This window comes from Melozone crissalis, unplaced genomic scaffold, assembly GCF_028551555.1.
Source record: "Melozone crissalis strain CALT ecotype California unplaced genomic scaffold, PUWL_Pcris_2 ptg000014l_1, whole genome shotgun sequence".
Taxonomy (NCBI): domain Eukaryota; kingdom Metazoa; phylum Chordata; class Aves; order Passeriformes; family Passerellidae; genus Melozone; species Melozone crissalis.
In genome coordinates, this window is record NW_026535792.1 from 11,046,500 (window position 1) to 11,072,666 (window position 26,167).

At 38.0% G+C, this 26,167-nt stretch overlaps 1 protein-coding gene across 1 annotated transcript in view; it reads right to left on the reverse strand.

Annotated features, from left to right (window-relative positions):
• The window catches only part of SEMA6D (semaphorin 6D), a 245,704-nt gene that overhangs the window by 117,567 nt on the left and 101,970 nt on the right, over positions 1 to 26,167 (reverse strand). Inside the window, exon 2 of the mRNA XM_054272734.1 lies at positions 11,923 to 12,003. The gene's annotated coding sequence lies outside the window, so the exon portion shown is untranslated. The remainder of the gene's footprint in view (positions 1 to 11,922; positions 12,004 to 26,167) is intronic.

Below are 26,167 nucleotides of genomic sequence, written 5' to 3' on the forward strand. Positions count from 1 at the left end.
ATTTATCTTCCTTAAAATAACATGAAATGGAATTGTATCTTTTTTTAGAAATGGAATGGTCTTTGTTAAGTCTTTTCTGTCATATCCAGGGAGCTGCACAAGTGGCACAGAAATTTCTTAAACAACATTTTACTGGGATTACTCCTTGCCTGGCCATCCTCTGTGCTGCATGGTGAGCTGGCAGGTGCAGGCTCTGTCAGCTTTTGGTGCTGGTTATAGTCACAGCAAGAACAGCAGTAGCCAAAGTGAATACTGCAAAAATGAATATTTTTGGGTGCTGCCAGATTAAAGTGCCTGTAAAACTCATACATAGCATCCAAAGAGCAGTTCCTGTAAGACCTGTGGCATCCATACTGTGATTTTTGTGCTGTGCTGCCTGGCCAATTGTATCAAGGAGCCATCAGCCTACCCAAGAAAGGCAGTGCACAGCAGCAAGTGCTGCTGTACCTGACTACCAGGTCCTACAGGATACCTGAGATCCACCTGGCACTCCTGATCAGACAGGTGTGAAGGAAGACAGGATCACTACCTAACACCTTACTCCAAATCCACAGCAGCAGTGGCCTGGTGAGCTGCAGGGCCTGAGCAGGCTGAATTTTTGGTCCATGCTGCCTGTTTGGGGTAGAGTGCTAGAGACCCACCAGGGATAATGCTACTTTAGCAACAGTTGCCATGTTGTCTGCTCCTTTCCCAGACAGATTCCCTGGTGTGGGTGTCACTTTCACAGTCAAATGCCACTGGACACAGACTTATGGCAGTGATTACTATGGAAAATAAGAAACACAAGGACAAATCATTTTAACTGAAGTGTCAGCAATGGAAAATGGCAGTCATCCTTAAATGTCATAGTGCCTCCCAGTTGGGCCTGGGCTCTGTGAAATGGGGAAAGGACTCCAGAATTGCACAGATCCATTATCCTCAATGGTTCAGGAGGACAAGCTCATTAGGAGCTGCAGCTTCATTAGGTAGCAAGAGCTGCCCTCCTGTCAGGCTATGATCTATTTCTTATCTTGGATTGGGCCACAGGTTTTCTCCCCCACATCCCAACCACAATTGACTACCACACCTCACTGCTTTTGGTGATGGAGCGTAGATTTTGCTTTAAGAATTATAAGCTAGAGTTTCAGTAATACCACAGGAAAATCTGCTAAACATTACTCAGTACAACCCATGTGCAGCTTTGCCTTTACCTCTCCTCTCTAGTATGGGATCACTTGCCAAATGGCTGCAACTATCAGGAGCTCCCATTACAAGGCTAATCTATGCTCAGGGACTACACACACCTGAGTGCACAGCAATAACAAAAACACTGAACCACACCTCTGCAATATATATTTACCTTTGAAGAGATCCAATATATATATTTACCATTTAAGAGATGCCCAATATTTACAATGCAAATCAAATCGTAAAATGAAGCCACAAACACCAATTAAAAATACTATTTAAAAAAAAGTCACTCTTTTGGACATGCTGGAGGCTACAGGGGAAAAGGCAGGACACTACTTTTTTCTGTGGTAATCCTTTTTCCTTTTAAAATTTGTTTTTTAAAGGCTACATGAATTAATATTTAATCTCTCATTATAATGTTATATACTATTTACAAAGAATTGAAAGAGTCAGAAAACAAAAATATTTTAGAAATTTCTATGTTATTTCTTAGGCTTCCAAAAGAAGTGCTCAGATATAATTGCTTAAAGCAAACTTCAAAAGACTCAATACACCAGCAGCTGCAGCAAATACATGGCTTTTTCTATTTTAATTATCCATTTCTTCTAATAGGTTTTACAAGACATATATGAATAGAGATCAGAGGGAGAGACAGATTTGATATTTTACCTACACTATTCTGAAAATGGCATAATTATAGAAATAGCTAAAGCATGCATGGTGGTTTGTTTGTACAAGAGAACCCCCCCAGTGTTTCTCTTCTCTGAGTTCAATGATTAACTCCACTTAAAACCCAATCCTCGTGTGTCTGTTGACAAAAATCTCTGCAATATAAAAGATTTAATAGCAATACTTGGCATAAAATATTTTGGCAAAATGAATTGAATATCACATCAAACACAACTGAAAAGCAAACCTCCCAGCCAACAGAACAGTTCCATCAAACTCCAGATTCCAGTGTCCTGTTATTCTGGCAAAATCAAAATTACTTCTGTCTTATAGAATTTCTATAATCAAGGTGAAAGTGCTTTAGGTATTGATATTTGTCTTCTCTGCAGAGATGTTGTACATATTAGAATATGGAAAGACTCTGCTTCCTTGCTCAAAACTGTAAAATAGATTGCTGTCCTGTTTCACAAAATTTAAAGCTATTCTGATGAATACACAACTTTCATTTAGAGTTTTAAAAAAAAACCTTTTCACGCCTCATTTATTTAGAACCTCTTTGCCTTATCACTGCTCTAGCTATTTAAAGCACTGTTTTTCTGTTTATCAAAGCCAACTTTCTTCTTTTTCCTTTACATTTTTAAAGGAGAAAAAATTAAAAAGCAACCTTTCCAGTGGCTTTATTCTCATAACACATACCAAATTGATTTGAAAACATTAGGTTTGCCAGATTTCTCCTACATGTTGAACTGGAATCTAAATATTGCTCCTTTATTAATGTAAGTAGAAGCTTATTTATTCAAGAAACAGTTTTTGGGGGATTTTTGTAATGAGTACAGTGAGAGCAAAATTTGAACTAGTTTTTTTGGAGTGTTTTTTTGGTTTTTGTTTTTTTTTTGGAACATCGATTTTCAGGCAATTTTTGGGCATATAATTGAACATGAAGTCAATTATTGGTTTACAAGGACTCCTTTGATGCGTGGCTCTCACTGCAGAGGCTGTAATGTGTGCCCAGCATCCCTCCTGGGTGGCAGAGGGCCAGAATGACCATCTTCAGTGGCCATCCTTCATCCTGGCAGTGGGCAGAGCTCTGGGCCTTTCCATGAAGGCTCCTCCATGTGTGTCTACCAACATAGCAGAAATGGGGAATTCCCTCACTCAGAGGAAGCTTTTCCCTGCTTGTTATAAGAGGTGGATGTCCAGTTAGAAATTCATCCCATAAACTGGAAATAGGATCTCAGCAAAAATCCCCATTTTCACTCATTTTTAAATTCTCGAAACCTGCAGCTTTTGTGCTGGGCTGTTCCATGATTCAGCAGGTATTTCTAAAGTTTGAAGGAAAATCCCTCCAGATTTTTTTTTAAATGTTGTGAAAATGGCTGAGCCTCTCATTTGCCTGGTTATTTACCCCATTCCAAAACTCCAAGACTATTGTGTCTGATCCCTCCTGCAGTGAGGGCAGAGTCCCGAAGAGCTGTGATCACACACTGGGTCTGACTGACCCGCTGAACAGTCCCCACTCAAGAAAAATTGAATCAGAGGTAATAGAAATGTTAAGGGCTCCATGGATCCTACAGAGAGTCCTGCACAAAGCCAAAGGCTTCTCTTTTTGGAGTTAATTTTAAAAAGTCCATTTTTTAGCTGAGCTAACACCACAGAGGTAATGAATTCCACCAGTAAACACAACCAGAGCACCAGAAGCATTGCACACCTCCCCTGAAATGTTCTCTTGTCAACGAGCTGGAACTACATCTGATCACTGCTCCCCTCCTTTCACACTCATTTCAGTCCTGTGCTCCTGCCACTCCACTGACTACAGGCAAAAATATCAGGTAATTCCTAACCAATTTCCTTTGTGCACACACGAGCCCTCATCTCTTCCAGCCACAGGATACCATGGACATATTTCCTCTTGTTCATTCCACCACAATTCACACAATTCTCTAGTTTAAAATTATTCCTAATTAGTGCGCAGTAATATGAAAATAAAAAATAAATTAAAAGAAAATTATGAGCATGCAATTAAACTTAGAAAACAGGCCAGAGGGTAAATGCTTAATCCTTTATAGACACAGTGGTGTAAATGTGAAGTTGACTTCTGACATGGGTGGAATACCTCCAAATTTATACTGGCAGAAAGAAGACAATCTAGCTAGCAGTTCCTGAAATAATGGCTCTTGAAAAACATTATTTGTAACATAGATAAAAATATGAACATGTTGCAAAATCTCCAGACAAACCAGGCAGGATTATACTGCAGTTAGAAGTGATATTCTAATGAAAATATAGACATGAGTTTAGTTTAAGTGAGAAATAAGTCTCTCAAATATCAAACATTCTTTTCTCTGCATGAAATACCTCTGTATTTTCAGTACTTGCACTGGTCTATGAAATGTGACATCTACTTTTGTACAGATGTGAAAAACTGGGATGGCAGAATTGGTTTTGAAATTGTTTCCTACCAGAGGTATCCTATTCCACTAAAAAGGATTCTGTTTCTACTTGAATTCTGTTTTAGGCTAATTCTTGTTTAATTTATTGTTTATGTTAAGTTGCAGACTTGCACTAATATCAGCTGTTATTTTCACAAGAGCTGTAATATTCTGACCTCTGGTTATCACAAAATCCTGCATTCTGCACATGTCCTCAGTTAATGTGAATTATTTGTTAGCTGTTAGGTGGATTTATGCTTTTCATCTTAGCCTGAATGCCCCTCACGAGCATTCAGATAAATTATTCTGAAGGCATTCAGGAGCTAAGCATCCAATTGTATTATGTTAATATTACACAATATCTCTACACATGCATCAAAGGACTGTGCCATCGTTTACTCAATATTTTGCTTTATTATATAAATATGAGTCTTAATGCCAATGCACAAGTTCCTTTTTCTCCACAGTGTTTAAGATTTTTCTCAAGTCCTGTTGACGCCATAATTGAGGTTGAGCATGTGCCTAAGTGCTGCCTGAGATGGGTCCCTATTCCCCAACGTGCTGTTTGTCTCTGGTAGCTGATGGAAGATTGCCTTACTCTTTGCTCGTTAATATAAATAGATCTCATCCTCTCTTTGCATGAGCTGTGTGCCACAAAAATCAGGCTTCTGATTCTGTTATTTTCAGTCACACACAGTTAAGAATATTCCACGCACCTATTTGTGGAATTACACCTACAAATTTAGTAATTCACATTTCACATATCTGGGGGGAAATAGAGACTTCTAACTTTAAAGTGCATATCAGTGCACACAACAGGGGTAAATTAAGATTAAGCACTGAACTTCAACTCTGTGTTTCCTGTCTTTGAGCTTCATTGTGCCACCTTAATACTGGGTTAACACAGTATGTACACAGCATATTTGTTACAAGATTTGTGAATAAGTGATTCTCATCTCCTCTGTAAGGAAAATTGACTCCATTACAGGAGAGGAGAGACATCAAGCTAACATTACATGAAGTCATAATCCTCTATTGAGACACTGCACAATGACATTGTTAACATTAGTATGCAATATTTATTATAAATAAAAGAGGCTATTGAGGCTTTCAACCCATAATCAGCTCTGTGTGGATGACTTCACTGTAGGAACACAGTGGAGTTATAATGAGGATAAAAGATTTATTTATACCTAAACATGTTCTCATTAGTAATTCTGCACTAGCATGTAACAGATACAATTGAAGGACCAGCAGGGTTTTTGTGGGGGCTTTTTTTTTTTTTTGTTTCTTTTGTTTGTTTGTTTTAAATTACTACTTATTGTTTGCACTTTGACTATGAACATTTAGTAGGAAAATAAAGGAATTCATTAATGATTTGATTGTACTGTGTACTATTAATTCTCATGAATGAAGAATGATTCCAGTTTTATGGAGTACACTATCATCCCATCATGCCATAACGTGGAAATCCAATGAGCCATTAGCTCAGACCTTGGTAAAAAGGGGGAATTGTTTCTGAAGTGATCCTACCTGCAGATGTAACATACAGTCACAAAGCACCAGTGCCATGTAAGAGTCTTAGCGATCTGCCTTTATATTGTTCTCTTTTCCAAACACCCTATTTTATGTTTCTTTCAACAGGAAAGGACAAACCCTCACTTCATGGAAGGCACCCAAGCAGTTGCCTACAGACCCTTCCAAGATCTCTCACAGAGTTTGGGCTGTCATCTCACAGTCTGTTTGGAGGAAATGGAACTCAGCTTAATGCCAAATCCTCTGCACTACCTCACTTTGTCTTATTGCCATAAATCTCTCCCTCCTCCCTGAGGCCTGAGTTTACTTTCAGACTACAGTTTTACATTTACCTTTGCCAGGTGAAACCTAGGAAAAATAAGCCAATGGTTCAAATATATGTTCCAAAACCACTGATTTGTTCAAAACAAAATCTTTTCTGGCTGGTCTAATTTGTCGCCTTTAATTATATTTTGATGTTCTCAAACAGTTCTGTTGATCAAAATCTCTGTTAGAAAAATCTTGAAGATATTTGGGGATATTTCACTACTAATGGACTTACAAGAATGTCAGTATGCTTATATATAATTCGGTGAACGTGTAACAAGAACCCACACCGTAACACTACTTAACAAAATCACCAGGAATAAATGTTAAAGTAATGCATTGTATTTTATCTTGGAAGAATGAAGTTCATCAGGTATTCATTCCTCATCTTGGGAAATACACTGACATGGTTCATCTCATTCTAAAACTGTGTTTAAGTTGATTGTATGTAAGCTAACTGATAAGAAAATCCTTTTTATATTGAAAAACAAATAATTTAATTTAGAACCACTCAGCTCAGAAGGGAAAGCTCTTAACAACAATTACTGAGAGATCTGAAGAATTCTACTCCACCTTCAAATGTAGATTAAAAAAACATTTACTTTTTCTGTTAATTTCAGCTGTTCATTTTCAGCAATATCAAACCTCTTTCTCTCGAAAAACATCAACTCCTTGAGAAATACCCTTTCTTCAGCATTCTGTGGCCTTAGCCTTCTCCTTTTATTCAGTCTTTTTTTGCATTAAATTTTATTTATTCTACTGAAAGTGGGATTAGAAAAAAATAAAAAATGCTTGAACTTTGAAAACCAAGGCATTATTCCTAGCCAGACCTGCTTAAAGGAAGTAGCTGCAAAAAATTAACGCAGCTGACATAAGTCTCCTTCATTTCATATGCTCTGTCGCCATACTTACAGACCCACAGGCTCCATTTAAACAGATACAATGCTGAGAGCTGTTACAATATAATGGAAGAAAAAATACAGAGATTGCATGAGTTTCATATAGTAAATACAATGTCCTGTTTAGAGCTCACTACCCTAGGCGTTTTTGCTTCAACTGTGACAAAGTGCCTGAAGTGAACAGAAAGATGAGTTTCAAAATTCAGATGAAATTTTTCCCACTAAAAAAATTAAATATTTGCATATATGTAATATTATACAAGTGCACAGTGTAGATTTTCAGACTATCCATTTGGGATACAGATTATGAGCTTCAGCGCATTAAGTGAAATTTTTTAGAAGTATTTTTATATTCATAATTTCAATTATTTTGTGCTAATGATGCACAACACAACCAGGCTTGGAAGGTCTCTACTACCACTCCTATCAGTTCAGCTCTTAACTCTTTAACCTCCAAGGGCCAGGCCAGGTGCTACTAAATGCAGTGGAAACAGTGTCCCTGATTCACCAGAAACAAGATCCACAAAGACCTTAAATTCAACTATTGAACTAATATTATTTTCTTCTGATTCATGCATTTTTCAGGCATAAAAATAACCAAGTTTTGTTTCTTTAATGGGTTTTTCGCAGTAATCTGGGTGGCTGATGCATCTGCAATCTGACAGAACAGATATCTCTTTTTGCCGTGTATATAAGTTCCTCCATCTATCTCAGAAAAAGTCTTACAAAGCTATTCAGAACTCAGTACACGTTCTTTCCTCTTCACAACTCATTTTCCTTTTTTTTTTTTTTTTGTGACAACCTAGGCAATAATTCACAGCTCACTGGGTCTCCTAAATAACCCCCTTTATATTTACATGGTAGGCATTCCCCCCATTACCCTGCGGGATTCAGCCGTACTGGCAGGCAGTCATTAGGAATTCTTAAGACCATGGAGATTTAACATCCCCTTCTGTAGTGTCTTTACAAACACCCTGTATGGTTACAATCTCTGCAAATCTACAGAAAATCTCAACAATTTAACAATAACATAAAATGTGTCATTTGGTAATTTCTAAGTGGTTCCTTCTTTGGGTCCCATCCAGACTCACACATGAAGCCTTTCAAGCTCAGAAGCATTTCACCCAATGGAGGATTGTTCTGTTTCTTTCTTTTGCTAGAAAAATGAGCAAATCACACCTGCTATTGATGAATGAAGAAAAGTCCTTTTAGAAAACACAGATTAATTAATATAAAGGTAGTAAAATGCATTATGAGAAAGATGCTGAAATCTCACATTCACAGAAGTGAGATTTTCACTAGAAGGTCATTTTTTCACCAGAAAGACATGATCTAAGTACAAAAGAAGACCCAAATTTTCAGGGTTTATGGTCTTGCTCTGACTGAGTAGCTCCCTGCAACTGACTTCCCCACTCCTATGGAAAATCATTAGAGACACAGCTCTGCAGACTTGCCACTGACATCTCCCAGCTGGTCACTCAACCCTTCCCTTCCCTAACACAGCAATAACAACACCTCCTCAAATCCTCTAATCAGTGCCAAGTACTGTTGTGGAGCTTGGAGGAATATGAAAGGAGAACCTAGAGAAGTTGATTCATATTAGCATTGCTGCTGCGTGGTTCTGGGAACTCCACTTGTTCTGAAGAAGTCTCCAAACAAACCTGGAGCAGCACATTGCCAATCACACCCCCAGCAGTTTGCATCCCCTGAGCCTTGAACTGACACAGATGTTCAGAACTGGATTTATTGACTGTACACAGATCCAGTTCAGAACTGCATTTATTGACTGCATGGATAAATAGTTCAAATTAATATATCAGAAAAAATCTCAAGGAAAACTATTTCATTTTGAAGGAAAAAAAAAGAATACAACTACCCTTTTGTTTACAATTGGACTATTCTCTTTTTAGCATTATCTGAAAGTTTCATTGGGGTATTTGTTTCTTTGATGAGAAGCAGAGCCTTCATGATACAATGCCTCGTATGTGTCACATACAAAGTTATTAGATATGTCCAGATTTAAGGAGCAGATTCTGGGGAATTCTTAAAATTAGAGCCATTCACACTGATCCAGAAGCCATGACAGAATATGAAAAGTATGCAGTGACAGTTTAATCTGCAATGCCTTTGCTCTTGTTAGTGACATGAATACATCTTAAAAAATTAGTAAATCTTAAATATTTAAGACCAATAGACACTTCAGTTTCCCATGCTTACAAGGTCCAAATAACATGCTCCAAACAATTTCCCACTAGAGTTGTAATGAGAGAAAAGGGTCTAAACCCACCTTCCCAGATAATTTGGAAATTTTTTTAATCAAAGTGAGTCATTCTTACATTTTTTCTTATGGAATTCTGTAGCTTCTGAGGACTACTCTTTCACTTTTGAAATATTTGTAGAATTCAATATCCACTTTTAATTTAAAATGCACTGGTAATGCTTTTTAAAAAGCTGATTGTTTGTTCAAAATTCAAGTAATAAAAGTAACACTCTATTGAAAGAAAGCCTAGGTGCAGAGTGGTATTTTTGGATGCTAACTGGTCATATGTACCAGCCAATCATGGAACACATGCTAAAAACACTCAGAAGTGTTCAGAAATGCCTCTCTAAGTCATAAATCTTTTACAGGTAAAATTATGTGAGAGAAGGAATAGAAAAATCACATTCAACATCTGGAGTCAGATGAGTTTACTGAAGTAAAATTGCAAAATTAAATTTAGATGAACTTAATTAAAAAAGGGATCCAATTTAATATGGACATTCATCAACTTCTGATTGAAAATCTTTCTTGCCTCAAGAAAATAATAAACTATGAACACAAAACCCATATAAAGGCTGAAATGAAGTGTGAAGGAATGGTCAAATAAAGAAAGGCAGGAAGAAGGAATACTATTTTTTTCTCATTTAACAGACATCCATATACACACTTTCCTTTAATTGCACAGAATATTGAACTATTTTTAAACTCCATAAGAGTTCAACAAGCGAGCTGGTCATCTGTATGCCCTGAAGGTCATTCCTCCTTCTGAGGCACATGCTATGTATTTACTCATAACATGAATATGCAAGTTCCTCTTTCTCTTCCCCTCTATGTCTTTCTAGTCTGCCAAATTTTTCTCCTAGATCCTAAAGGACTTCATCTAACCCAGTTATAGTCCTTAAATGCCCATTACCCGAGTGGCTCTTGCCGAAGTGAATGGGAGTTTTGTCACAGGGCTGGGATTCAGATGACTTTTAATGGATTTTCATTTGCCTCAGCTAAGAGACAACAAATGCAGCTCTCTTATTTTCCTTTGCTAGGTCATTACTGCCTTGCTTTTTTTCAGGGGAAAAAGATCTAGTAGTTTAGTCCAGTCACTTCTGGCTTTCATGAATTCTGTCTGTCAGAACAGCATTGACTTTCAACTCTGAGTCACAGCACTTATAGATTTCAGTAATGGCAGATAGCAATTTGAAAAGTTAAGAATAGTGTTCTCAGGATCATATTGTTTCCTTAGAAAACTGCCTTGATAATTTGTTGTTCTGCACACTGGTTATGTGATCAAGAAACATGATATGAATGCTGTATTCTTTTATTTCTAATAAAGAACATTGCTAGAACAGTATGCACTGAGGGAGATACTGTCCTTTATTAGAATCACATTCCCACATTATAAAAGTCACCCAGCAATAATGAAATGTAATCTGTCTTGAGGATTCATGATAACACAGCATTATGCTCATTTTTATATGAATAGAGCATGACTGAATAGGAATACTATTGTTGTTGAATTCAGCTTTAAACAGTAGCAGTGATTTTATTGAAGTATTTGGTAAATGATAATGCTAGAGGAATGTTTCCATTGTCAGAAAAGTTCTTGCTTTTGCAGTGTAATCTAATTCAAAAAAATATACACTTCAACAGCCTGTAACTGTAAGAACTTGGAAGTGCTGGTACTTGACATCTGTATTACAGTGACCTAAGAGCAGCACGAGCACGACTGGCCAAGCTGAGTCCAAGGGCTGGCCAGGCCCTGCCTCCAGCAATGGCCCTGGGTGGCTGCTGTGTGCAGGAGTGACACATGGAGTGGGGTGACTTCCCACACCTCCTACCTTGCCAGGGCCCAAAACACTCCACGAGGTATATGGCATAACAGGGAGAATCATTTTGACCAACAAAATAATATTATCTAAAATTTGGCATTTCTTCCTGAAGAAGCTGAGCACTTAGGCACTAACAGGGCTTCCAGTTAAAGAGTTATTCCACTCTACCCAGCTACTGTAGAAGGTCTATTCCAAATGACACAAAAGTACAGCAGGATGCAGCTATCCTCTCTTCCCTTTCTCTCACAAAGCCTGAGAAACCATCTCTGCAGCAGGATTTTTGTGCTTCAAGATGCAGATAGATTGTGTCTCCCTACAAATTTCTCCACAGTAGTATTTGAAAATCTGACTCAAGGTTTGGTGAATCAGACTAATTACAACAGAGTGTGCATTAGAAGAGAAAAATAGTTAGTAATTTTACAACTTATTGCTTTGTTTTCAGCAAGAAGAAGCTACCAGATTTCCTTTTTGTGCATTTTACTTTCTCTTTGGAATCTGCCCAATGGTTACATTCTCCGAAATACAACATCAAACCTTCTGAGACCAGTTACATTAGTGGAGAGGACAATAAAAAAAAGCCCTTTTGATTTTAGTCTGAGGAAAATTGCTCAGAACTTGTGTTCTGAGCTCCTGAGTTCCATCTCTCACGGATCAATATATGTTCTTATTATCTCTCTATTGTTGTATTGGTCAAGGGGAAGTGCTTCATTTTTCACACAGATTCAATTGTAATATAACCTGGCAGACACCAGTAACAGTCTAACATGGAATAGAATATTCCATAGGAATAAAATTCTAATATGAAATTCTATGACATCTTTAGAACTTACCACTGAGACCGAACGTGAAGATCCTTAAATTGCTGGCATCAGTGTTCCTGTAAACTCTGGCACAACTTCAGATGCGTTATCCTGCCAAAAGTCAGAGGAAAATATTCATCAGACAGATGATTATTTTTAATCACACTCAGCCAGTACCCATGAAAGCCTTATTTCATAAATGCCTACTGCAGGTTTAATGATAAGACCACTACAATAGCTCTGAATGCAACACACCTGCACATTGGCTTTTCAATGTGAACCTGAATACTGATTCTCAGAGGGTACTTTCTGTATCAAAACTGTCCTTTCATGAAAGCAATCCAACATATTTTACCAGAAAAAGAAATAACACCATATTGCAATATTAGTTTTAATAAAACCTCAATAGAAGGACGCCTCCCAGAAAAAAGCAAACAAACAAAAATGCACAAAATTGGCCAATCCTAAATTAACGAAGCGTACAACTCATATGCAGTTCATTTTCCTTTCAGATCAAAGGGGTTTTGAAGTTCAAATAAATTTGCCTCCTAATAGTTTTAGTACAGGACTATCTCTCTTAACATCTGAAAAATAACATTCAGAGTTGGCATTTAACAGCTTATTTGTATTGCAGCACTTCAGGAACAAGAAAACTTGTAATTTCTACCATATGTGGAAGGTTTCTTTAATTAAAGTATTTCTGTTTCTCTCTGTCAATTTTTTTTTGTCAAAAAACTCCAGCAAAAAGATTATTTTAAAAAATACATGTGTAACATAATTATTTTTGCATAAATTTGCATATGTTACTGTAAATACAGATATGTACATGTATACATATGTTTCATTAATGTTTGTATGGTTATTTTATACATGGTTTAAATGACTTCTGTTTAGGAGAACATGAAAACTATCCCGAAGTGAGAGCAAAGAAGACATGGGATTGATAACAAGAAATAGGCAGGTGGTGCAATGTTCTTGAGTCAGACCAGTTTTATGATCTTGTAACACTCAAATCCAAGTTGTCTCTGTAATGACAGAACAAATTCAAAACAAGAAAAAAACTGTAAGGAGACGACATCAAGCCCTAGATGAATACACAGGATCTCCACATCTCTTCTTTCCTCTTTGACTCAAGATACCAATGAAAACATTACCATTTTCACTATGTAACAACAAATTCCTTAGAGTGAGCTTTTCAAAGACATGTAGGGAACTGGGTGTCTAATTCCCCCAGGCAGTTTTGAAAAGGGTATAAATATACTATATGGCTCCTTATACATCAAACAATATCCCAGTGCACTTCACATTAATCTTTAATCTAGACACTTTAATCTTCAAATCTTCATACAATAATCTTCAATGAAAGATTCTTTCAGGGAGTTTACAGTATATTTAACACGATTTAGAAGCTAAAAGTGCATTGCCCTAGCTTTTAATATCCAGAAAATGTTTTATAAATTAGATTGACCACAACCTGGCCAAGGTTTCTGTATTTTTAATAACTTTGGAGGAAGATTACAACAAAAAGGTGCTAGAGGGAATGACTTAGCTGGTTAAGCACCCCAGAACCATAGCTGCTGATCCCAGAATTTATTCAGCATTTCACTTCTTTCAAGGTAAGGAGTTGCATCTCTTCATACATTTGAAAACAGCACACGTTACATGTGTATTGCTCTGTTTTGGCAGCTCTCTGTATGCACATCTGGACATGGACATAGTTTCCATATCTGTATTTCTGCCAAAAATATTAACTGTTAGAATAATGTGCCAGGCCCTTCTGCAGGGATATAGCCATGACTTCAACTGCTCCTGGCCTTTACTACTCCCTCCACAGCACCTCTGAGCTCTACCCACGGACAGAACTCCACAGCATCAGTCCTACTAAATGCACAGAGGAAACACTCCTCAGAATTTGTACGGTGAACTGAGGACAAAAGGCAATAGGTCAGTATGAAGTAAGAGGGGGGAAAAAAAGAAGATAATAGTCATTATGACAGGCAGGACTTTCTCCAGGGAACCTGGTAAAGGCACATTTTGAGGAGAAATTTGAAGAATCAGCTTAGCAGAAGCATCTGAAGTGTTCCAGAGAAAGCACAAAGGTGCTGCTTTGAAAACAAGAGTTGAGGAGGAAATTGACACCGAGTGGAGAAAGGACAAATGAGCTGCTGAAAAAAAGGGAGAGTCACCTGAGAATAATGGTCAGTAAACAATACAGCCAAAAAAAGAGAAGAAACTAAGAAAATGACTTTTCTAACATCATTATTTGAGTTGTATAAGGTAATCTTTGGCTACCCTGTAACCTCCACAACTGGAGATGTGAGAAGGCAAATTCACTAAGGAGCACATGGAGGAGAGAGGAGTGCTATGGAAGCCAAAGGAGGAGAGCATTGCAGTATGATTACTGAAGTTAAAACAGCTGATTGATTCACAGGGTCAGAGGTGGAGTACCCACTCTGATTAGACTGGAAAAAGTTACTACAGACTGGTTTGAGCACTTCCCATTGACTACAAAGAGTGGGAATTAGATGGAAATGACTGTAGCATCCTCCATGCATTCAGGGACAAGAGCCTCTCAGAAGAACAGGTTGGGTAAACACTGGGATATTTTGAATAAGGGAAAGGCTAAGGCAAGCTTGAACATTTGTAACAAAAGGGAAAGAAGAGAGTGACAGATTGAAGGATAAAAGGGATCAGACAGGGAAAAGCATAAAGAGGGTGAGCAGAGGACAGCAGCAGAAAACTATAACTTGTGGCAGGCCAGAGGACTGTTTCAGACACAGAGCAGCCAGTGAAGGGAGCAGTTATGAAGATCATTTGTTTATCAGTTCTCACAGGGAAAAAATTGTCAAGATCCTTCTCAGAAAAAGAAATTGTAGTGGGAGAAGAGGCTTTGAAGAATGACTCAAAGGTGCTGAAGAGGAGATTAGGGCTGCGGTGAAGATTTCAATTACAGTAGGTAGGCAACTGAAAGAACTGAGAAAAAACAGTATCCCTGCCATGGAGGGAGCTGGCTTGGTCACAAAGTTTCTCTGCTGAAAATATCTATAGGAACAGTGGTCTTGGTGGCTTTGAGAGATTCAGAGAGAAGGCAGAAGTTAAACCAATCAGTTCAAGAACATCACTTGCTTTCGGGCAAGGAGACTAAGGGAGGAGAGACAAAAAGTTGCTGGTCATGTTCCACCCTTGCTAGACCAAGTAGTAAGTGGGTCTTTATTTAAAACTCTCATGTGCCTGTCACAGGTAACTAGAACTTGATAAGAACTTGACAAGTGGATAAATTTAATATACCATGAAGATCCAGCACTTCAAAAATGACTTCAAAAAGGTCTCTGAATACCTGGTTTATATTCAGACATGACACCTGAACTGGCTGAAAGATACAGGCATATTTGTTCCACTATGCTTTTTATTTCAGAAAAATACCATGGTTTGCACTTTGAGGAAAAACATATGAAATATTTAATATTCATGGGACATATTTCAGAGTGAGGACATGAAGTGTTGGTGATCTGGGTCAAAATTTCCATTCTTTTCATGGTCAAGCCCATTCTAAGCTAGAAAGATGCATATCTCATTTCTGGCAATGCAGATGGTTTTCAGCACAGAGTTTTGAGCAGAGGCAGCAGTGAGCCCCTCAAAATATTGTCAGACAAATGGCTGGTACAATGTCTGAGAAAGCTAATGCTATGATTTCTCTGAGGCAAATTTATAGTCCTGGGAAGCAAAGAGAACTTGGGGATAATAGTGTTTCTAATGGTCCAGAAAGCTTAGTGAAAGTAAACTACTGTAAGACATTGAAAATAGATAATTTTTTAAATGAAGACATTTTCATATTAAGGATTCAGATGAAATTTTACACTGTTTTAACAAAGTCAGGAGTTGAGACTAAAGGAGTGAAAATGAGAAAAACGGTCAAAAATTTAAGTGAAAAAGCTTTAAGATATCCTCAAGTCACATCCAAATGCATGTTTAGAGGGAAACAATCAGCTGAGAGGACATAATTGATGATTCCCTAAAAATTAATTTTATATTGTAAATGAGAAGGATCTGTGATGGTAGTCATGACTCCAGCTTGCTGACAACGTGTCACAGACAGTATCCAGTACAACAAAGAGAAAGACAAAAAGCAAGAGGAACATTATTCTCAATCAAACATTGACACTTTCAAAACTTTAGAGATAAGAAAGATAAACTAATGCTTAAACTGGTAATGTCCTAAAAATTCTGTAGGAACCCAATGCTTAATTTTACCCTTTAACTTGACTGAATAGATTATCATAAAATACTCATTAATTTACACATCATTACTCTGTGCAAACTATTTTCATGACACAACAGAAAAAAATCCAGTAGCACCAAATATAACAATTTAGAATGAGATTTTTCACCATTTTTCCTCTCCTTTGTGAATCTACTCTTTATCTATTTCCATGTAAACACATGGAATTTAACAGAATTTTCCAAAATAGTAATAATAATTTTTTAATTCTTTAGATGTATATGCGTACATCAAAAAGCTGCATCTATCCACCTTGAAATGATGTTCATGCTTCACTAAGAAGAAATGCAGCTCAGTGCAGCAACATCTGCTAGTGCATCTAACAGTGCAATGAAACACTGGAAAACCACTACTGGAGTTACTGCCTCAAAATAATGTCAATCCAATATCAAACTGGTTACGTAACTCAGCTGCCACAAGGTTTCATACAGTATAGAAAAGCTGCATTTTAATGTTTTATGAGGGAAGGAGAGGAGGTGTGAAGAGATGTGAGTTCTGTTTAACACTAAACTGCTTTAATGCTGTGAAATATGTGGAAGCAAGGTTAATTGAAAACCTGAAGTAATATAAAAATAGGTTCAGACTTTAACAGAAGTACATATGGTATATAAAGCTCCATTGAGCCCAGGTGGATAAGTGAACATTTTTAATGCACATTAGTTGGAGAAATGAAGAAGTAGAAGCGAATAATAAGTATTACTGAACTAATATTCTGAGGGTCTGGAAGAGAGATAGAAAACCACTGTCATGGAAACATTTTGTGGATTAGTTTCCCCCCCACCCAAAGAGTACTGAGTGCCTCGTTTCCCTGTAGTTGCTGGCTGTGGTTATCATTGCCCCAAGGAAAAGGGAGTGGCTTTCAGAGACAGACTTTAAACAAGAATATCTGGACTCCCCCATAAAGACAGAGCATGGGTGAGGGGTTTCACACAACAGCTCTTTTCTGCCTCAGCACTCCTACACCCTGCAGGAGAGCAGTCCAGGACCACAGAACAGAGGAACGTGCAGGTCTGCCTCTGTCCTGCAAGGATAGTTCTTTCTCCTTGGGCATGCTTTTATTAGACTGGAGTTATTCGTGATCCCCAAGAAACTGTAGGAATCCTGTTCTGAATATGCATTATAGCACAATGTGCCGCACATAATTCTTAAAAACAATTTATTTATAAGCACATCTATCTCTCTATCTCCATATATAAAGACATATAAATGTTCATTCATTGTGACATAAATTGATTCCAGCATTTGGTTCATCTATTACTGATGCATGTGGTGAATGCCTATGTTCTGTTACATTGTCTCAGTCAGCATGAAGGAGCTGACATCCCAGGTCAGGCACACTTGGACCTACTGGAAGCTGTATTCCCTTCCAGTTAAATAGTAGTAGTTTTTCCAAAATGTAACTGTCCCCAGTTCTACAAAAATCATCCCTTTCTACCATAACACAGCTTGTTTCACTGCTATTGCTACCTAGCCTCTGTTCCAAAAGGATGCAAACTTCACACCTTCTCACCACCAAATGCATGAATTTAATGTGACTCCCAGGCCAAGCAGTAAGAATGATGCAAATACACTAAAATATCAAGGCAGAGAAACCTCTTTACAAAGAAAAATTCCTGAAAAGGTACATTTTATCAAAATGCACAAACCCTCCAAAATAAAGACACATGACAGATTAATGAATAACTGTTACTTATTTTGTAACAGTGATATGCTACAATTTATAATTTAAAATAATAGCTAATTAAAAAGCTTTTCTTTTATTATGTCTGATTTAAGATCTCTTTATCTTATGGCAATATCATGCTCTCAAATGTCTGAGACTAATAGACAATAACATCACTCTCATATTTGAAGACCATGCCTTAAGCACCATAACATATTAGGGGCTGAATGCTCATGAGGACACGTGAAAAGCAATGCTTGTATTTCATTAGCTGCACCCCAACCAACCTAATTGCATGCGTAGAACATACTCCTTTAAATGCAATTGCATGTGTGACATAGCTTTGGAAACTCTGGCCTAAATTAATAATAATTTTTTGTACTTTCATTTTTCTTGCCACTGAATTACAAATCAGTGACAATCTTGCCACTTGATTTGCCAACTTACAAAGGGCAATCTTGCTCTTTGATTTCATAGTTTAATAGCAGCATGTTTTACTGTTAACAGGATCTGAAATATGTACTAGGGCAAAGATTCAGCATCTTCCAAAACCCATTTTGTGAACCAGAATACTTCTGAACTGAAACCATTTCTCCCTCTTTACAAGGCAGTCAGATCACATAACCACATGTTGATAATCACATTGAATTATACCTAGAACTTATTAGGTTAACAATTAGAGAAGAAACACCCACCACCAAAGCAGCAATTGAAACTTATTTTTATCTAGTGATTTGCTACAGAAGGACACACTATCTACTACTACCACTTGTTGTTGCAGACCTGTCTGTAGCTCATAGTTGATGCAACCTTTTACTTTTTTAAGACATTTGCCCAAACCAGTGAAGCCAGTGGAGAGAGGTATTTGCTCCAAGACGGATATACCCACATCTCCATGTACCTTCCACAGCAACACTCAGTCCCACAGCCTCAGCACAGCAGTTCTTTGCTATAGACCCAATTTTTTTCTCCAAATCCATCTTTCCAAATCTAGCTCTAAACATAAAGACGTGTTCTTTGGCACAAAGACACATTGGTGTAAGTATTTAACACATCACTTTCATTCTTAATAAAATTAGAACTCTACAGCTTGAAACAGTATGTCAACAAACACTTATTTTTCATCTAATATCTGCATATATAGTTATTTCAAAGGCATATTTAGGTACTTTGTCCATTTCAGAAGATTCCCTTTGAAGATGCATTTGAATGAATGTTACCCTTTCCTAGATAGACTTGGCTAAACATTTTTGTTATAGCAATTTTGTTTAGCATGGCAATGCAATCAGTATCCCAGGAGGCTCATCCTTCAGAAGATGCCTGCCTGCAGCTCTACCTGCAAAGCTGTATTATGGCAGTCTTCACAGATAACAAAATACAGAAACTGTAATGCATAAAGCAGCACAATTGTCTGTCAGAGGCTGTCTATAAAAATCCAAGCAAAAATCTCTCCTCCCAGTTTTCAACAGAAATATTCATGCTATGACAGTGCTTCATTTCAGGAACCAGTGGGCATAAGCTGTATTGCTCATTCACTTAAAACAAATAGTGAGGAGACTCCATGAACAATTTCTATTTCCTGGACAAAGCAGAGAGCATTACTGCTTTTCAGAGGAAAGGTGAAACAGCGGTGATCAAGCTGTGAACTGAATAAATAGAAAGACTATGAAGTGATTTACTATTCTTACTGCAACCAACTAGCAACAAAGTCAATCTCTTTTGCTGAGGCAGTGATTAGTGAGTGCAGTTGACCTGTGATATCCACTGCTTTTAATCCAATGGTTTGCACATTATGTTAAAGGCTGAACTCGCAGAACAATATTTATTCCTTTTGAAACCATTCCATTTTTTTTTCAAAGGTCTTATTTTTACAAAGTGCTTAAGTAAAGGACTATGTATAATCAAATAATAACTGAAAAAAATTACCAGCAAAATCATAATATGGGTCATATTTGCATGTTTTTACATACATATGCCACTGATAAAGAACAATGAGTCTAAATTAGAGTCTAGCTGAAGGGTACTTGTGAACAGGTTTTATTCTTTTTTTTTTTTCATATCTTTGAAATAATTTGGAAGACAGGCACCTATTCTTTTAAATAGCCAGGCATTTATTTCCATTTTTCAGCTATCACATGAAGCTCTTTTTATGTTCTTTTTACAGTCCAGCTCTTCTATTTAAAGATAACTCACAGGTTTCAGAGGAAGTGGGAATCTAGAGGCTTCACATTTACTATCACATCAGTTCAGTTCTGGGACTGATTATCATCACTGTGTTACACCTTGTAGCGTCCCATATGTGACAGGTGCCTTCTGAGCACTATTAAAGGGTTCATCTCTTAAATTAACTGTGTCAGATAAAAGTAACAGCAGATAGATACTGGAAAGGCAGGAGGAAAATGGACACGTGCCATCATCAGATTAGCAGTGGATATTTCTCCCAGTAAGAAAACTTAAATGGTAGTGATATTGTATTTTTACATGTATAGTTTCTAGAATATTTTTCCCCATGTACAAGTATGAAGATGTATTTACACTGCCAAATAAAACCACAGCAAGTTTTGAGTAAGAATCAAGTGTCCTTAATAATCCCTTTATGAAAATAAACTATTGGAGGAGTCTGGGATATCTCACAATTTCCTGCTCACAGCACACCTTGGCTCTTCACCATTTTTGCATATGAATGAAGGCATTTCATTGTGGTTCAAACTCTACCAGGAGAAGCTCATACCAAAGACAAGGCCCCAAAACTTCAGCACACAGTGTTAACCTGTCAGCCTAATCATCTCAGTATGAAGATGTTACACTGAAATCGTTAATAAAATTTTCAGTCTCTTAAATCTTTATTCACAGTAGGCAGTCAAATATAATTTTTAGTTCAACAATTTCAAACATGTTTGTACATTGTTGTGGTTTCAAGAGTGCTGAAAGCTATTTACTTATGTAAATCTTAAGATTTGCTACACAAAGAAACAGATGCATGTGGCATTTGCAAGGCAGTGAAAATGAAGTGTCACATGTTGGACTAGGAAACAAAGCTAGAGGGAAAAAAAAGGTGTGCCCTATTTCACCCAGCCTTCATCCCTGAAGGGCTGAAGGATGAACTGAAAAGGAAATCTTGGCAGCTACTGCAAATCATACAGTGAGAGCAGCAGTATGGCTTTGAACAAACCTCACAACTATATTTGTCATCAGAGTACTTTCTGCACAGGGGCACTCACATATATTAAAGAATTAGATTTTTTTTTTCCCTTTAAGACAAGAAATCAATGAATTGTTAAGAAACCCTAACTTATCAAGAATCACAAAAGAAAAGAGACATGTTTTGAGGACTGGAGAGGTTTTCAGGCCTCCTCTATTCCAAGAGCTTTATCTGTTAACTGTATGCAAAAGAAGATTGGTGACCATAACTGAGAAAATACTTGTTACAAAGAGGTGCTTTAATACCAAGAAGAAAAGGATAATAACATCTAGTTGCTAGAAGCTGAAACAAAGCAAATTAGAGTTACTAATACAACTCCCTTTTTCTTAAATTACCCATTAGAAACTCTAAGGAGGAGCAGTGCATTCAGTAGTAAATTGGATTGGGTATGGCTTGGCAGCTTGCTTTAGTTAGAGAAACCTATTAAATCTCATGTTGCTGTAACCAAGTGGAAGACTATGATTTATGATATACAAGGAGATCTGATCCAGCTTCTAATGAAACTGGTACAAGCTGTAGGCTATGGATGCCATGGGTCTGAGGATTTTGCCTTTACTACAAGACAAGTGCATGTGAGCCTGTTAATGCTGAAAGTGGTATTGCCTGGTGCATTTTCCACATACATTTAAATAAAAACATCTGTGCAGGAAATGCTTCCCAAAGGACACACTCAGAACTTGTTTCAGGGGGCATCAGCTCTTACTCAGGCTTTGACCATTAATATATATGATTCCATTATCCTTTCTCATTGAGTAGTACTAGAAGTCTCTTTGCTAATGCAAATAATACACGGCAGATGGGACAACCCTATCAGGTCCTTTTGGGAGGACTGAAACCCTTTCCTGATTAGATTAAGTACCCTTTGAGAGATATTGTTAATCTAATTCAACCATTTCAAATGGAGGAACAGGAAAAAACAAAAGGTACTTCTAGCATCTAACAACTTCTAACACCATGTATCTTACTACTCACTTCTTTTTTGAAAATTAACATTATTTTAGAAGAGTAACATATTCAAAGGTAGGTGATAATATTTTCTGAAATTAATTTCACTAAAACATGTAAAAACATAATAAATCAACGTTTTTATATTACTCAAAGTTCTATACTCAAATTTTAATGAAGTTTCTCTAACAAGAAAACAAATTAGGACATTTGAGATGCTTGTCTGAATGGCACACAAGTATTTCTGCAAGATTTCTCTCTAACCCCTACAATTTTTCCATGCAAATAAACAGGAAGCACAGAAAGACTAGGCATTCACCCCTTACATAGATCAAAATTAATATTTAATAGCTACAACACAGAAGCTCTAATACTGATGTGAAATTGGGGCCTAATTGAGGAAGATCTGCTGATCTAACTAGCTGTCCTATCCCTAGGGAGTTGTTAGAAGCATGTAAGTGACAACACTGTAATAATCTTCAAAATATTTATTAATTAGCTATGGGGATACTTTATTGAGTCATCAGGAAGTTGTATTTCATGTAAACATTAACAAAAACAGCAACATTATTAACTATTTTCTTATGTAGTAGCCATGCTGATAGGTTGCTGCTTTCATTCTTCCATCTCTAACCATGTCACTTCCCTAGAAAAACTCTATGGTCTGAAAAAAATCAAAGTTTGGCATCATCTGTGAAGTTGTTATTTCTCCAGGTTTAAGCTCAGCTCTGTGAAGAAAGGTCTTAAATTCCACTTGGTGTTGCACAAGGGTGAATTTCATCCTTGTGATTAAAGTCATCTCTGAGTTTCTGCTACAAGGTATTGACTGGAGGGTGACCAATGCACTCAGCTGGACCAAGAAGGGAAAAGGGTTGGAGAAAACCATTATCACATCTCACAAGCCTCCCTCAGCACCAATTCACAAAGATATGTTGTTAGTGCACCTAAGTGTGGCTTGTCATATGCAAAAGCTTTTGCTTTTATCTCTGGGAGTCCCTGACTCCATTTCAAACCTCCACACAAAGGCAAGCTCTGCCTTTAACACTTGTCTGATGGTTCTGCTCCCACACACTCCATGCTTTGAGCTCTCAGAGCAGCCCCAGCCCCAAACCCAACAATTCTCCCAGGCCTGTGACAGATCCTGCTCCATGCTCTCTGCTCCAGCATGGGGACAGCCCCTGTGAGCACCAGGGCTGCTCTGTAGCACAAGGCCTTCTCAGCTGCCCTCATTTTCCATTTGTGCTGCTTTGAATGAAGTCATAAACCCCCAACACTCTTTGTGCTGTGAGCAGAAACCACGGACATATTTTGATGCAACATCAAAACGTTTTAGAGCCCTGTGTGAAGGTAGCTGTGGTCAGTGACCCTGCTGGCCACCAGTCACCCAGTGCCACCCCCTCACTCCTCCCTCAACAGGGCAGGGGGGAAATGAGACTGAAAAGCTCATGGTGTGAGGTAACGGCAGGGAGATCACTCAGCAACTGCCATCAAAGGCACAGCAGACATGACACAGGGAAAATTACTTTATTGCTAATTAGAAGGGTTTGACGGTGAGAAACAAAGACTAAAATACCTTTCTCACACCTGTTTCTCTCTGCTGGGTGCTGCCAGGGCTGTTCCTCACACTTTTCCCCTCACACCACCTGTAGGGCTCTGTTTCCTCTTCCACACATGGCTCAGAAGCTGCAGCAGCCTCTCTGAGGGGCTGGGCCGTGCCCCGTGGCAGGAACTGGGGCAGGCCCACACTCCCCTCATGGGGTACCTGCACCCCACTCTGCCCCTCAGCCCCTGCAGGGCCAAAATTACAATTCCTGCAGTGACCCAAACCAAGGCAGACCTGTGCCTCAGCTAACACAGATCCTGCTGCACAAGAACCACCTCCTCAGACCACTGTGTTCTCTTCCCTGCTCAAAAAAAGGCTTTACCATGACAAGCCCTCAAGATACATCCACGTGGTCAATACCTCCTGCAGAAATTACAAGTTATTATACATAAATTGGGCCCTGATTCTGGAGTAAGTATTCACACATATTCTAGCGTTGTTAGTTTGAAATGTATAAAAGTTAATTTGAAAGGAGCATCTCTCCTCCAAACCTAACAACAGCTTTAGAGTTTCACCATCTCTCAAGCCCCTGCGGGTGAGACAGCCTTGCCAAGCTGGAGGCACTGAGGTGAACAAGCTCCTGGTGAGTGATGCAGCTGCCTCTTGTTCTGCACACTGTGGTTCTGTCAGCAAATACAGAAACTGCACCCATTTAAAGAAGGAAAAAAAAAAGTAGATCTACATTATAGTACTCCTCCATCCTTTTTTTTTTTTTTTGATCAGTGATAGCTGTCAAAATCAGTTCACTTGTAAGTACAACAGGAAGCTTGCTGCTCTTTGTGTACTGGATGTCCCCAAAAGAGCTGTGACAGTCATGAGACAGGGAGGATGCACAATTCTGTGGAAGCATCACCAGTTCCTGGGTCATTTGACGAACTTGTTGGCATAGGACTTGTACCCCTGGCACCAGAGGCACAGCTAAGCCAGAAGAGCAGCCTGAAATCAGGTTTTTAAGGAGGAAATATATTTATCAACATCTGATTTCTGCAGGATAACATGAGGAACATGATTATGGTGATAAATTAACTCTGTAAGAGTCTTTGCTATCTCTAGAATTTGTGCCAGCACTGGTTACTGCTTCAGAGCAGGAGCCACAGCAACAGTTCCTAATACTGCATCACACATTCCCAGGAATGATTTGGGATGGGGACATGGGAGTACAATCAGAGGATGAGGAAGATGCCTTGGACAATGAACAGAAGGGTCTGACTCTGAAAATCATCTGTTCTTCCCTCCTCTAATGGAGATTTCTGAGCTGTACTGATGCACAGTATGCTAGACCAGATGCAGGTTTTTTATAATAGGCTTGTGCTGGTACCTTTGACTCCTGAGAAACCAGTGGTGGAGTTGTAATAGTTTGTCTGATGCCTCCTAGGTAGCAGAGAGATGTGCTAGTCAGTGATACATGAGGGTTTCTCCCAAGAACCAGAGATACGTACAGCATCTGCTTTGAATTTGTACAGATGTTTTGAAAGGACAAGGCTTGTGGCCTTGATAATACTTTCACAGATCTAATGAGATTTACAAAGGGAAAAATGATGCTTTATATTAAATATATGAAATTAATGGTGATTAAGTGAGAAGTTCCATGGTAGAGCAGAGGACCTTTTAGAGTCCTGACACAGGCAGTAAAAAGCCTGGACAAGGAGAGAGGTGAGAGCTGCCAACACACAGGAGGCATCCTTGGTTTTCCACATTTCCTGCATGATTCCCCTCAGAGATATCGCTGGCAACTACACAAGAGAAAAAACCATCTGAAATATGACCTACTAGAGGTATGGGAATATAAAAACTGCTTGAAGCAGCAACATGGTGCTAAACTGATGTCTCATAAGTCTTTATTTTCTGTTTGCTAATGCATTAGCTTCATAATAAATATCCAAATCCCATGCAGTCTTTGGCAATGAAAGCATTGACCTTTTATGATAATTTTGTGTTGTTTCTAATAATATTTACTAGCTAATTTGAAAATCTTTCAGTCATCAGTACAAATTAACAAAACTCTTGTGTGGGCATTAGGGTTTAAAATTCATAATTAGCTCTTACCTACCTTCAGCTTGAAATAAATTCTGACATTAATATAAATAAAAATCATCATCTGCTCTGTATTAAGTTTTCTAGAAATAAATGTAGACTACAAAAAATTTTGAGTATTTCCTCTTCCTATAAACTTCAAAACCAATCTTTTATCACAAAATTCTAAGTATAATCAGAAAATAATTATATTCTAGCTGAGTTGTAAATTAAATCAGAATTGCTAAACACGAGTTCATATCTCAGACTGGATCATTACTGTACTAAAGAATATTAAGATGCAGAGGCCCCCTCCTGAGCTGAGCATTGTCATGCAGGACCCTATGTGATCTGCCAGTTACAAAAGGAAATATGGACATTTTGTTGGATGCAAGAGCTTTGTAACCTTCTCAATAAAAGCCTCCACATGCAACAGCTTTTTCAAACAATCAGAAAAATGGGTGGGCTCACATTAACCTGTGAATGATTCACAAATGTCCAGTATTTTCTGTACCACCACTCCATCTCCTCCTCTCCTCACCCCACAAAATCCCAACCAGCCACAAAGCC